We start from the raw sequence: 13,564 nt of genomic DNA, 5'->3' as shown, positions 1-13,564 counted from the left end.
CACCATCAGTCTCGTTCGCCCCAACCCCGTCGCTTCTCTTCGCCGCCTATCGCCTCCCGGACCCAGCCGGGCACTGCAGCTTCTGGAGATGAAGCTGCGTTGTCGACCCTGCCCTCAAACCCTCTGCTCACGTTACCCACGAACCGAAAGCTTCTTGACGTTGACGTGGACGGCTATCCTGTCCCGGCACTCATCGATACAGGAGCACATCTTTCAATTATGAGTGCTGCCTTCCGACGACGACTCAAAAAGCTCCTCACCCCAGCGTCGGCACGCGTTTTCCGCGTTGCAGTTGGCGGTACTGTGCCTATCATCGGCATGTGTACGGCACGCGTCAGCATCGCCGGCCGCCACAGTCCTGTCCTCTTCACCGTAATTGCTCTTTGCCCCCAAGACATCATTCTCGGCCTCGATTTTCTCTCCGCACATTCTGCTCTTACTGACTGCTCTTCCAGTTCCCTTCGCCTTGAGTTGCCGATGCTCGCAGAGGATTCTGACGCGCCCCACTGCCGGTTACGTCCCACCGGCTTTCTTCGCTTGCAGCCAAAGTCAATAGCCTACATTGAACTGTTGTCCTTCCCACCAGTTCCTGATGGCGAGTACCTCGTAACTCCTCGGCCCGACATTCCAATAAGGTATGACGTTACAGTGCCTCACAGTATACTTAATATTACTGGGAACCGCACCCACATTCCTGTCTGCAACTTTGGATTGGCAAGGGAAATTCTACCGCAAGGTATTTGCCTTGCCACTGTTGATTGTCTCGGCGTCCAATACATGGCAGCGTTATCGACCGATGGCTCTCGCGAGCTTACCAGGCCCCTCGCGCGAGCCTCGAGTACCGATCCCAATATAAATAAAATGGTTGCGACGCAGCTGTCCTCGGCGCAGGCTGAAGAGCTGAGGTATTTTCGACATCGACGATCTCCCTTTAGGCCAGACGCTCGCGGTCAGTCATCGGATTCTTACTGGTGATGCTACGCCTATTCAGCGACGACCGTATTGAGTTTCTGCGTCGGAACGCCGAGTAATTCAAAACGAAGTCAACAAAATGCTAGATAAAAACATCATTGAGCCTTCTTCCAGTCCCTGGGCGTCATCTGTGGTGTTGGTTAAGAAGAAGGACGGCACGTGGTGCTTCTTTGTAGACAACCATCATCTGAACAACATTACTAAGAAGGACGTCTACCCACTCCCACGTATAGACGACGCCCTTGACTGCCTGCACGGTTCCAGCTATTTCTCGTCTACTGATCTTCGTTCGGGATACTAACAGATTGCTGTTGACGATATGGACCGAGAAAAAACCGCCTTCATCACACCTGATGGCCTATACCAATTTAAAGTATTGCCGTTTGGATTATGCAACGCCCCTGCCACCTTCGAGCGTATGATGGACTCCTTGCTCCAAGGTTTCAAATGGTCGACATGCCTCTGCTACCTCGACGACGCCATCTTCTTCTCGCCAACGTTAGACAATCACCTTGAACGTCTCACAACTATACTTGATGTATTTCGAAAAGCGAAGCTGCAACTTAACTCGTCCAAATGTCACTTTGGCCACCGGCAAATTACTCTTCTGGGCCATCTCGTTGACGCTTTCGGAGTACAGCCTGATCCCGACAAAACTCGCGCTGTCAGAGACTTTCCGGTTCCGAAGACAGCCGCAGACGTTCGAAGCTTTGTAGGGCTATGCTCGTACTTTCGTCATTTTATTCAAGATTTCGCGGCAATTGCTAGACGCCTCACAAATCTTTTGAAGAAAGGCGTACAATTCTCGTGGGGTACTGCAGAAGCCGCCACCTTCTCTCTTCTCGTTGCTCTTCTCTCCTCACCACCCATTCTCACCCACTTCGACCCTGGTGCCCCTGCACAATTGCGTACAAATGGCAGCGGTCATGGCGTAGGTGCCGTCTTAACCCAGCGTCAGCGTGGCCAGGATCGCGTTATTCTTTATGCGAGCCACCTCCTCCCACCATCGGAGCGCAATTATTCCATTACGGAACGAGAATGCCTTGCTGTTGTCTGGGCGGTTGCGAAGGTCCGTCCTTACCTTTACGGTCGCCCTTTTTCCGTAGTTACTGACCATCATGCTCTCTGCTGGCTTCCTTGGCTAAAGAATCCTACAGGCCGGCTTGGTCGATGGGCTCTGAGGCTGCAACAATTTTCATATCCCGTGGTGTACAAGCCTGGACGCCTGCACCAAGACACTGACAGCTTGTCGCGTTACCCTGCTGACGACTCTGACTCCTCTAATATTGCCAGTGCTTCTTGCGTATTCTCTGTATCACAGCTGCTTCATTTCGCTGACGAGCAACGCCGTGACGCCTACATAAGCGAACTCATCAACCATTTTGAGCACTCTCCGGCCGATGCTACTCTACGCGTCTTCGTCCTCCGCAACGGTACTCTCTACCGTCGTAACCTTCATCCGGACGGCTCAGAGTTCCTCCTTGTAATAGCTAAACAACTCCGCTCCACCTTTATAGCAGAGCTCCATGATGCACCAACGGCCGGACATCTCGGCGTATCTCGAACCTATGACCGTGTACGTCGCCGTTTTTTCTGGCCGGGTCTTGTCCGTTCCGTACGACGTGACGTCGCCGCTTGTGAAGTTTGCCAACTACGCAAGAAGCTTTCCCAGCTCTCCGCTGGTTATCGGCAGCCGCTCGAAATTTCTGCCGAGCCCTTTCATCGTGTCGGCTTAGACCTTCTCGGCCCATTTCCGGAATCTACATCACGGAACAAGTGGGTTGCAGTCGTGGTGAACTACGCGACCGGCTAGGACGTAACCCGTGCTCTTCCGACCAGTTGCGCAACTGATGTTGCGGACTTCCTCCTACATGATATTATTTTGATGCATGGTGCTCCGCGTCAATGGCTAACAGACCGTGATCATACGTTTTTGGCCAAAGTCATCGACGACATCATGCGTGCCTGCTCAATACGGCATAAATTTACCACCTCCTACCATCCCCAAACGAACCGCCTCACTGAGCGCTTGAACCGCACCCTTACAGACATGCTATCCAAATACGTTTCCGACGACCACCGTGACTGGGACCAGGCTCTACCTTACATTACCTTTGCATACAACTGTTCCCCTCTCGAAATGCTGGCTTTCCCCCGTTTTACCTCTTGTATGGCCGCGAACCAACGCTACCACTGGACAGTGTGCTTCCGTCCGCCAGAGCTTCAACATGCGATTATGCCCGTGATGCAATCGCACATGCTGACCACGCTCGCCAACTTGCGAACGCTCGTCTGCAAGTGTCTCAACACAAGCAGAAGCAACGCTACCACCTCCGTCACCGTGATGTACATTTTGTGCCCGGCAGCCTCGTGTTGCTTTGGTCACCTTGGCGTAAGGTTGGCCTATGTGAAAAACTCCTTTCTTGTTACGCAGGACCACATCGCGGAGTCCGCAAAGTGACCGATGTCACCTATGAAATTGTTCTAGCCACGCCCACTACATTTTCTGCTGTGACAACCAGTGACATTGTCCACGTCGCCCGACTCAAGCCCTACAACTCTCGACGCGCTTTGGATATTTAACCGCACCGTGACTGTGCGCCGGCGGGTTAGTAGTACGATCTTGTCACGTGGTGGTGACGTTGAATAACACAGTAGCAATACTGTGAACGAGAAAACTAACTTTTATTGGGCGAACCTGTGCCCACAAAACAGGCTACACTTATAGCACAACGATAGCGGCGAACACGCTCGGCGATCGTCGAAAATCTTATCTGCGGGTCAAGCGCGTCGGCTTTTATAGAGCAGTCGTCGAATGTTCCAGACTAATCGTTCGGACCCGCGTGCCTTCCACAAAGTTCTACACCATTCGCGTTACGTGATGAAATCAGATAACACAAGGTTCGGCGACAACAGACAGCCGGGTAGAAGCATCGATAACTTTCCAGAAACGTCGGATACATGCAGGCGCTTCCCGCGCTGTGCGATTACATTTGTTAAGCGGCGAAACGTGGTCGCCCGATAAAGATAAGTACACGTGTCAATACCCCCCTCTTAAAAAGCATCGTCCCGATGCTATAAATATAAGAGAGCGAAACACAAAAGGGCACTAAGTAACATAAGTAACAAAACAACAAAAAGAAACAAAGTCCAAAGGTCAGTTACGCGAAGTCCCAAAGTTCATTAACGCTGGTAGTACGGCTTGAGTCGCACAACGTGGACTATTTCAGGTCGTGAGCGGCGCCGCTGTGATAGCGAAATGCCGTCTGGTACGACCTCATAGTCCAGTGCGCCAATACGTCGGATGATCCTGTACGGTCCGAAATAGCGACGCAAAAGCTTCTCGCTCAGTCCTCGTCGGCGTATAGGGGTCCAAACACAAACACGGTCACCGGGCTGGTACTCGACGAAGCGTCGTCGGAGGTTGTAGTGTCGGCTGTCGGTCCTCTGCTGGTTCTTGATTCGCAGGCGGGCGAGCTGTCGGGCTTCTTCGGCGCGCTGGAGATAGGTAGCGACGTCAAGATTTTCCTCGTCAGTGACGTGCGGCAGCATGGCGTCGAGCGTCGTCGTCGGGTTCCTGCCGTAAACCAGCTTAAACGGCGTGATCTGTGTTGTTTCTTGCACCGCCGTGTTGTATGCAAAGGTCACGTACGGCAGGACCGCGTCCCACGTCTTGTGCTCGACGTCGACGTACATTGCTAGCATGTCGGCGAGGGTGTTGTTGAGGCGCTCTGTGAGACCATTCGTCTGCGGGTGGTAGGCAGTTGTCCTCCTGTGGCTTGTCTGGCAGTATTGCAGAATGGCTTGGGTGAGCTCTGCTGTAAAAGCCGTTCCTCTGTCGGTGATGAGGACTTCTGGAGCACCATGTCGCCGCAGGATGTTCTCGACGAAAAATTTAGCCACTTCGGCTGCGCTACCTTTCGGTAGAGCCTGAGTTTCAGCGAAGCGGGTGAGATAGTCCGTCGCCACGACAATCCACTTATTTCCGGAAGCTGATGTCGGAAACGCTCCCAACAAGTCCATCCCGATCTGCTGAAAAGGTCGGTAAGGAGGCTGGATCGGCTGTAGTAATCCCGCTGGTCTTGTCGGTGGTGTCTTGCGTCGCTGACAGTCGCGGCATGTCTTGACGTAACGGGCGACATCGGCGGTTAGGCGCGGCCAGTAATACCTTTCTTGTATCCTCGATAGCGTCCGGGAGAAACCGAGGTGCCCAGCGGTCGGATCGTCATGTAGGGCGTGCAGTACTTCTGGACGTAGCGCCGACGGAACAACAAGAAGGTAGTTGGCGCGGACTGGTGAGAAGTTCTTCTTCACGAGTAGGTTGTTTTGAAGCGTGAACGAAGATAATCCACGCTTAAATGCCCTTGGGACAACGTCGGTGTGCCCTTCCAAATACTCGACTAGGGCTTTTAGCTCCGAGTCTCCTCGTTGCTGTTCGGCGAAGTCTTCCGCGCTTATTATTCCAAGGAAGGCGTCGTCATCCTCGTCACCTTGCGGCGGCGGGTCAATGGGGGCGCGGGATAGGCAATCGGCATCTGAGTGTTTTCGTCCGGACTTGTAGGTTACAGTGATGTCGTATTCTTGTAGCCTGAGGCTCCACCGTGCCAGCCGTCCTGAAGGGTCTTTTAGGTTAGCTAGCCAACACAACGCGTGATGATCGCTGACCACCTTGAATGGCCTGCCATATAGGTAAGGGCGAAATTTCGCTGTGGCCCAAACGATGGCGAGGCATTCCTTTTCGGTTGTAGAATAATTGTCTTCTGCTTTTGACAATGATCGGCTAGCGTAAGCTATCACGTGTTCATGTCCATCTTTTCTCTGGACTAGGACGGCACCGAGGCCTAGGCTACTGGCGTCAGTGTGTATTTCGGTATCGGCGTGCTCGTCGAAGTGCGCAAGTACGGGCGGCGACTGCATGCGTCATTTGAGTTCTTGAAATGCATCAACCTGTGGCGTTTCCCACTTGAACTCGACGTCACATTTAGTTAGCTGTGTCAGCGGCTCAGCGATGCTTGAAAAGTCCTTGACAAATCGCCAGTAGTAGGCACACATGCCAAGAAATCTACGCACTGCCTTTTTGTCGGTGGGCTGCGGGAACTTTGCGATGGCAGCTGTTTTCAGCGGGTCGGGGCGTACTCCGGATTTGCTGATGACGTGGCCTAGGAATAGAAGCTCATCATAAGCGAAGCGGCACTTTTCTGGCTTCAGAGTGAGCCCTGATGACTTGATGGCTTCTAACACTGTCGCAAGCCGCCTAAGGTGATCGTCGAAATTTCCGGCGAAGACAACGACGTCATCCAGGTAAACAAGGCACGTCTGCCACTTCAGTCCGGCTAACACCGTGTCCATGACGCGCTGCAACGTTGCAGGTGCCGAGCACAGTCCGAATGGCATGCCCTTGAACTCGTAGAGGCCGTCTGGGGTGATGAAGGCGGTCTTTTCACGATCTCTTTCGTCGACTTCTATTTGCCAATAGCCAGACTTGAGGTCCATCGAGGAGAAGTATTTAGCGTTGCAGAGCCGATCCAATGCGTCGTCTATCCGTGGGAGAGGGTATACGCCCTTCTTCGTGATCTTGTTCAGACGACGATAATGGACGCAGAAACGAAGGGTTCCGTTCTTTTTCTTCACCAGGACAACAGGGGATGCCCACGGGCTTTTCGACGTCTGGATGATGTCGTCGCGCAGCATTTCGTCGACTTGTTCTCTTATAGCTTCACGTTCTCGCGGCGAAACTCGGTAAGGGCTCTGACGGAGTGGTCGAGCGCATTCCTCGGTGATTATGCGATGCTTGGCGACTGGTGTTTGTCAAATCCTCGATGACGTCGAAAAGCAGCCTTTGTATCGTCGGAGAAGACTTCTGATTTGTTGCTGCTTACTCATAGGAAGACTTGGATTCACGTCGAAGTCTGGTTCGGGGACTATGCTCATCGGGGTAGATGCGGCTGAATCAGAGAGGACAAAGGCATTGCTGGTTTCCACAATTTCCTCGACGTATGCGATTGTCGTGCCCTTGTCGATCTGCTTGAACTCTTGGCTGAAGTTGGTTATCATAACTTCCACTTGCCTTCCGTGGAGTCGAGCGATCCCTCTTGCGACGCAAATTTCACGGTCTAGCAGTAGACGTTAGCAGCCTTCGATGACACCTTCTACGTCAGCGGGTGTTTCGGTGCCGACCGAAATAACAATGCTGGAGCGAGGTGGGATGCTCACTTGATCTTCGAGCACACTCAAGGCGTGGTGACTACGAGGGTTCTCCGACGGTATCGCATGGTCTTCCGACAGAGTTATTGACTTCGACTTCAGGTCGATGACTGCGCCGTGTTGGTTCAGGAAGTCCATGCCGAGAATGACGTCTCGTGAACACTGTTGGAGGATAACGAAGGCGACAGGGTAAGTCCGGTCGTGAATGGTAATTCTTGCCGTGCACATTCCAGTCGGCGTTATGAGGTGTCCTCCGGCGGTACGAATTTGGGGGCCTTCCCACGTAGTCTTAACTTTCTTCAACTGGGCGGCGATGTGTCCACTCATGACGGAGTAATCAGCCCCTGTGTCGACTAAGGCGGTGACTGCGTGGCCGTCGAGAAGCACGTCGAGGTCCGTGGCTCTTTGTCTTGCATTACAGTTCGGTCTTGGCGTCGGATCACGACTGCGTCGCGTTGACCTGTGGCTGGTATGTGACGTCGTCAGGTAGTCTTTCCTCGTCGCATTCTTTTCTTCCAGACTTCGTCGGGACGGCGGCGTGTCGTTATGTCGTCGAGGTAGTTTCTTCGGCGTCTTCGTCGGCGGCGGAGGATCTTCGACAGTTCGACGGACAGCAACCGCACCTCCATCGGTTGCTGCTTTTAGTTTTCCGGATATGGGCGCGCTGACCGGCCCCGGGCTGGGCCAGTGTATGGTCGGCGCTGCGGCGACAGGTAGCGGCCTGGTGATGGTGAATGCGACGGTCGTCGAGAGCTCCACTGAGTAGCCGCCAGGTAGTCAGCGATATCGCGAGGGCGTTCACCTTGCTGCGGGCGCGGAGCGTTGACGGCGAAACCTCGCAGTCCCATTTCCCGGTATGGACATCGTCGGTAGACGTGACCCGCTTCTCCGCAGTGGTAGCAGAGCGGGCGGTGGTCAGGAGCGCGCCAAACGTCGGTCTTCCTCGGGTAGCTCCGCTGGGCGACGGGTGGGCGCGCTGTCGGCGGCGGCGGCGGTGGTCGACGGAATTGCGGCGTTACAGGGCCCTGGCGCGGTCGCGGAGGAGGGCCTTGACGGCGTACGATGGCGGCGTAGGTCATCGCTTCGGGTTGGGGTTGCGGTAATTGAGGTTGCACCTCCGGAACTCCAAGCGACCGCTGAACCTCATCTTTGACGATGTCAGCGATCGAGGCCACTTGAGGCTGCGACGACGGGAAGATCTTCTGAAGCTCCTCTCGTACGACTGCCCTGATAGCCTCGCGCAGGTGGTCGGAGACCAGTGATTGAACTCCGGCATAGTTTGTAGAGTTGGTGCGGCGGTCGAATTGCCGGTTTCGCATCTCGAGTGTCTTCTCGATGCTAGTGGCCTCGCGAAGAAACTCGTCGACGGTCTTCGGTGGGTTTCGTACCATACCGGCGAAAAGTTCCTCCTTAACACCACGCATTAGTAGCCGGACTTTCTTTTCTTCGGACGTTTCCGGGTCGGCGTGGCGAAATAGGCGGCTCATTTCTTCTGTAAAAATCACGGTGGTCTCGTTGGGCAGCTGCACTCGGGTTTCCAGTAGTGCTTGGGCTCGTTCTCGGCGTACGACGCTTGTGAATGTCTGTAGGAAGCCGCTTCGGAAAAGGTCCCAGGTCGTTAACGTGGCTTCTCTGTTCTCGAACCACGTCCTGGCAGCGTCTTCCAATGCGAAGAAGACATGTCGCAGTTTGTCGTCGCCGTTCCAGCTGTTAAATGCAGCGATCCTCTCGTACGTCTCGAGCCAGGTTTCCGGGTCCTCGAATGTTGAACCGCGGAACGTCGGAGGCTCCCTGGGCTGCTGCAGCACGACGGGTGACGCTGGTGCTGCCATTGGGGTGGACTTGGTGGCCATCCTCCTAGTCGTCTCGGGCAAAAGTCCGTGCTCCGGGGGCAGTCCCTGCAGCCTGCGGCTACCTCGCTGGTTCTTGTCGACGTTAGTGTCTTCCGAGTGAGGGCTTGGGTCACGGCTTTGTGGGGGCGTCCGGTGCATGAACGCAAAGCACCTCCACCAGATGTCACGTGGTGGTGACGTTGAATAACACAGTAGCAATACTGTGAACGAGAAAACTAACTTTTATTGGGCGAACCTGTGCCCACAAAACAGGCTACACTTATAGCACAACGATAGCGGCGAACACGCTCGGCGATCGTCGAAAATCTGATCTGCGGGTCAAGCGCGTCGGCTTTTATAGAGCAGTCGTCGAATGTTCCAGACTAATCGTTCGGACCCGCGTGCCTTCCACAAAGTTCTACACCATTCGCGTTACGTGATGAAATCAGATAACACAAGGTTCGGCGACAACAGACAGCCGGGTAGAAGCATCGATAAGTTTCCAGAAACGTCGGATACATGCAGGCGCTTCCCGCGCTGTGCGATTACATTTGTTAAGCGGCGAAACGTGGTCGCCCGATAAAGATAAGTACACGTGTCAATATGATCGAGCGATGCTCGAGAAACTAGCCACCGCGAGAACGACGATGGAGTTGGTCGGTGCGCTTGGCGCGAGCGGGTGTCGGCCTGGCTTCCTGGCTCCAGTGTAAATAGCCTGTAAATAGCCTCTTCTGTCTGTGTCTTTCCACATGCAACAATATTAAGCCACAGGCTACGAAAACAGCCACTCCACCATATAAACGATGCTCTTTTCCTTAGATGACTCCTGACCCTCCCCACAGTAGCTCCCTTGTGGAGTGTTCACGAACAATGACTCCGCACAGGCACAAGCAGGTAGGAGGCAAGAAGAAATTGTACTGGTGCTGACATTCACCCAATTTCCTTCTTTTTTATGCTTAGGCAGCCAGCGCACATCAAACAACAACCTTGACTGCGGGTGTGTCCCCCATAACGCCAAGGAGGCACTTGAGAGTAAGCCACATGCAATGAATACATTACGCAAAAAGGTGAGGCGTGTAGACAGTACACAAGAGAAAAATGGATAACACGTGTTGCCCACTTCTCTTATCTTCTGTCCTGTCTGCACGCCTTGCCATTTTGTAGTATAAATCCTTACAAACTAGCTCAGCTTTCTGTCGTTCAAGGAAAACAGGCACTTCTCTATGCAAACGATACTCTTTCTGTCAGACGACTCCTAAACCTCGTCATGGAAGCTCCCTTGTGGAATGTTCACCAGAAAAGACGCTGCACAGGCACAAGCAGGTAAGAAGCAAGAATCAATGGTACTGGTGCTGACCTTCACCCAATTTCCTTCTGTTTTTATGGTGAGACAGCCAGCACAAATCAAACAACCAACTTGACTGAGGGTGTGTCAGCCATTTCGCCAAGGAGGCGCTTGAGAGCTAGTCACACGCAATCCCGCTATTCCTTGTAAACAATATTTCTTTCAGATGACTCCAACACCTCACCAAGGCAGCTCCCTTGTGGAGTGTTCAGTAATAAAGACGCCGAACAGGCAGAAGCAGGTAAGAAGCATTGGTACTGGTGCTGACATTCACCCAATCTCCTTCTTTTTATTATGCACAGGCAGCCAGCACAGTAGAAACAGACAGCCTAAATGCGGGTGTGCCACTCAGTTCGGCAACGAGGCGCTTGAAATTATGCCACAGGCAATGAAAACAGCCACTCCTCCATGTAAACATTGCGCTTTCTCTCAGATGACTCCTACGTCTCCCCACGGCAGCTCTCTTGTGTAGTGTTCACCAAAAAACACGCCGCACAGGAACATGCAGGCAGGAGGCACAAAGCAATGGTGCTGACATTCACCAAATTTCGTTCTTTTACTTATGCTTAGGCAGCCAGCACACCTCAAAGAGCCAACATGAGTGCAGATCTGTCCCTATGTCGCTAAGGAGGCGCTTCTAAATAAGCCACAGGCAATAAAAACTGCCACTCCTCCATGTAAAGGATGCTCTTTCATTCAGAAGACACCTACACATCGCAACAGCAGCTCTCTTGCGGAGTGTTCACGAACAAAGACTCCGCATAGGCAGAATCAGGCAAGAGGTAAGATGCTATGGTACTGGTGCTGTTATTCAACCAATTTCCTTATTTTTCTTATGCTTAGGCAGCCAGTTCACCTCAAGTCTACACCATGACAGCGGGAGTTTCATCCATGTCGCAAAGGAGGCACTTGAGGGTAAGCCACAGGCAATGAGAACAGCCACTCCTACATATAAGGGATCCTCTTTCTTTCAGATGACTCTTACACCTCGGCACGGCGCCTCCCTCGCTGAGTGTTTACTAACAAAGACGCCACACAGGCACTAGCAGGTAAGAGGCGAGATGCAATGAAACTGGAGCTGACATTCACTCAATTTCCTTCCTTTTCTTATGCTTAGGCAGCCAGCACACCTCAAACAGCCACCTTGACAGCGGTTGTTTGATCCATGTCACCAAGGAGACGCTTGAGAGTAAGCCACATTCGATGAAAACCGGAAGTCATCCATGTAAACGAAACTCTTTGTCTCAGAAGACTCCTAATCCTTGCCACGGCTGATCCCTTATGGAGTCCACAGATCCCACAGGAAGAAGATCAAGATCCCACAGGAACAAGCAGGTAGGAGGCAGAAACCAATGGTTCTGGTGCTGACGTTCACCCAAGTCAATTCATTTTCTTGTGCTTGGGAAGACAGCACAGCTCAGACACCTTGACTGTGAAGTGTCAGCAATGGCGCCAAGGAGCCGCTTGAGATCAAGTCACAGGGAATGATAACAGCCACTCATCCATGTAAAGGATGCTCTTTCTCTCAAATGACACCTACACTTCACTTAGCCAGCTCTGTGGTGGAGTGTTCACCAAGAAAGACGCCGCACCGGCACAAACAGGTAAGAGGCAAGAAGCATTGGTACTTTTGCTGACATTCAGCAAATATTCTTCTTTTTCTGATGCTTAGGCAGCCAGCACACTTCAAACAGCCCCAATGACTGCGGGTGAGTCGCCCATGTCGGCAACGATTGGCATGAGATTAAGCTACAGGCAATGAAAACAGCCACCCCTCCATGATGCTCTTTCCCTTAGATGACTCCTTTATCTCGCCACGGCAGCTCCCTTGTGAACTGTTCACCAACAAAAACTCCGTACAGGCAGATGGAGCTAAGAGGTAAGAAGCTATCCAACTGGTGCTGACATTCAACCAATTTCCTTACTTTCCTTAAGCTTAGGCAGCCAGCACACCTCAAACCGAAACCATCACAGCGGGAGTTTCAACGAAGTCGCAAAGGAGGCACTTGAGGGTAAGCCACAGGCAACAAAAACCGGAAGCCCTCCATGTAAGCGATACTCTTCCTCTCACATGACTCCTAAAGCTCGCCACGGCCGCTCCCTTGTGGAGCGTTCACCAAAAAAGACGCCGCACAGGCACAAGCAGGTTAGAGGCAAGAAGCATTGGTACTGATGCTGGCATTCACCCAATTTGCTCCTTTTTCTTATGCTTGGGGAGCCAGCGCACCTCAAACAGACACCTTGATTGCGGGAGTTTCAACTATGTCGCCAAGGAGGCGCTTGAGAGTAAGCCAGAGGCGATGAAACCGCCACTCCTCCATGTAAAGGATGCTGTTTCTCGCAGATGACTCCTACACCTCGCCACTTCAGCTCCTTCGTTGAGTGTTCATCAGGTGATAGGACGCGGAGGCACCGAAACGATGACAGGCTCACACTTGTCTTTTTTCTCCCTGCAGTTGCTCGCTGCCTTTATTTATTTATTTATTTATTTACATACAGCGCCCAATGTTCGGCGTTAAAGTAGGGGTAAGGAATATACAAATGATGGAAATACAGATGATTGTTGTTACAAAAGGATACATCTAATACACAATACAACAAAATATTGATTTTGAGAACACAGTACTTAACACAACATTACACCTAAGGTTGTTATGAAATACAATATAAATACACTTTAGTACAACGCAATTATAATAATTATATAATAAAGTAATGAAAAAAAGAGCAGCGAGTAAGGCAAAAAGCCGCGGACAGGAAAGGTGAATCTCCTATTCTGTCCGATGCAAAACACATTTTAGAACTGAAGGTATGAATGTTTCGACAACAAAGTTTCGAACACAGATGGCGTTGCTGTGAGAATTTCGAGCGGTAGTTTATTCCAATCATATACAGTTTTCAGAAAGAAGGAATGCTTATATAGGTTGTTACGGCATTTTTACTCTTGTACCTTTAGCGGGTGATCTGTTCTAGGTGATATGTAGCTTCGGTTCTTTATGTATGTGTCCCTGCACAAAGCAGTCTTGCCTGTGCAAATGATGGAGAAAAGTTTAAGTCGCAAATATTTCCGTCGGTTCTCGAGAAGCGGCCATCCCAAGTTAACACGTATTTGTGATGAGCTCTGAGTGAAATCATAGTAGGCAGTAATGAATCGGGCGGCTCGGTTTTGTATTCGTTCCAGTTGGTAAATGGCTCTGTTTGTCTCTGGGTC

This window comes from Dermacentor variabilis, chromosome 9 (assembly GCF_050947875.1).
Source record: "Dermacentor variabilis isolate Ectoservices chromosome 9, ASM5094787v1, whole genome shotgun sequence".
Lineage (NCBI taxonomy): Eukaryota > Metazoa > Arthropoda > Arachnida > Ixodida > Ixodidae > Dermacentor > Dermacentor variabilis.
This window is presented reverse-complemented; position numbering follows the sequence as displayed.